Source organism: Hyperolius riggenbachi, chromosome 7 (genome assembly GCF_040937935.1).
Source record: "Hyperolius riggenbachi isolate aHypRig1 chromosome 7, aHypRig1.pri, whole genome shotgun sequence".
Taxonomy (NCBI): domain Eukaryota; kingdom Metazoa; phylum Chordata; class Amphibia; order Anura; family Hyperoliidae; genus Hyperolius; species Hyperolius riggenbachi.
In genome coordinates this window covers 20,199,343-20,200,349 of record NC_090652.1, presented here as the reverse complement: position 1 = coordinate 20,200,349, position 1,007 = coordinate 20,199,343, and positions in this window count along the sequence as shown.

Sequence of the window (1,007 nt, the reverse complement as noted above, 5' to 3'; positions counted from 1 at the left end):
AGGCTGGCTTCTGCTGCTGCTGCTGCTGGAGGAGGCATGAGGCTGGCTTCTGCTGCTGCTGCTGCTGGAGGAGGCATGAGGCTGGCTTCTGCTGCTGCTGCTGCTGGAGGAGGCATGAGGCTGGCTGCTGCTGCTGGAGGAGGCATGAGGCTGGCTGCTGCTGCTGTTGCTGCTGGAGGATGCATGAGGCTGGCTTCTGCTGCTGCTGGAGGAGGCATGAGGCTGGCTTCTGCTGCTGCTGCTGCTGGAGGAGGCATGAGGCTGGCTTCTGCTGCTGCTGGAGGAGGCATGAGGCTGGCTTCTGCTGCTGCAGGAGGCATGAGGCTGGCTGCTGCTGCTGCAGGAGGCATGAGGCTGGCTTCTGCTGCTGCTGCTGCTGCAGGAGGCATGAGGCTGGCTTCTGCTGCTGCTGCTGCTGGAGGAGGCATGAGGCTGGCTTCTGCTGCTGCTGCTGCTGGAGGAGGCATGAGGCTGGCTTCTGCTGCTGCTGCTGCTGCTGGAGGAGGCATGAGGCTGGCTTCTGCTGTTGGAGGAGGCATAGGATGACAGGCAGGCTGTGAGCACTACACGCCAGACTATATCAGCTGATCCCCATGCACACTACAGAAGTACTACTCAAACCTCCCACCTTTTCACATCAAATCCACGCCCCCTGCCAGTGATTGGCCAGGGGGCTATGTGGTTTCGTGTGACAGGCTCAGCCTCAGCCCATAAGGATAGCTGCAGGCTGAGCTAGATGATGATGATGTAAGCACCAAACCCCGCCCACAACACATTGCCAACCATGTTAATTAACAAACATTCTATAAATAGTGTTACTTTTTTGTGTCCGGGATTTCAGTATTAATCGCTGCAATGTCCATAAATATGTGTTTCCTGCTGAGCCTGCAGACAAGAGTCCCGTCCCTCAGCTCTGCTAAACCAATCAGCGCAGCCTAGCCTCAGCCTTCGCCCCCCCTTGGCCAATGATGTCGCCAGTTTCTTTTTCCCTCCGTCTTGGCCCCGCC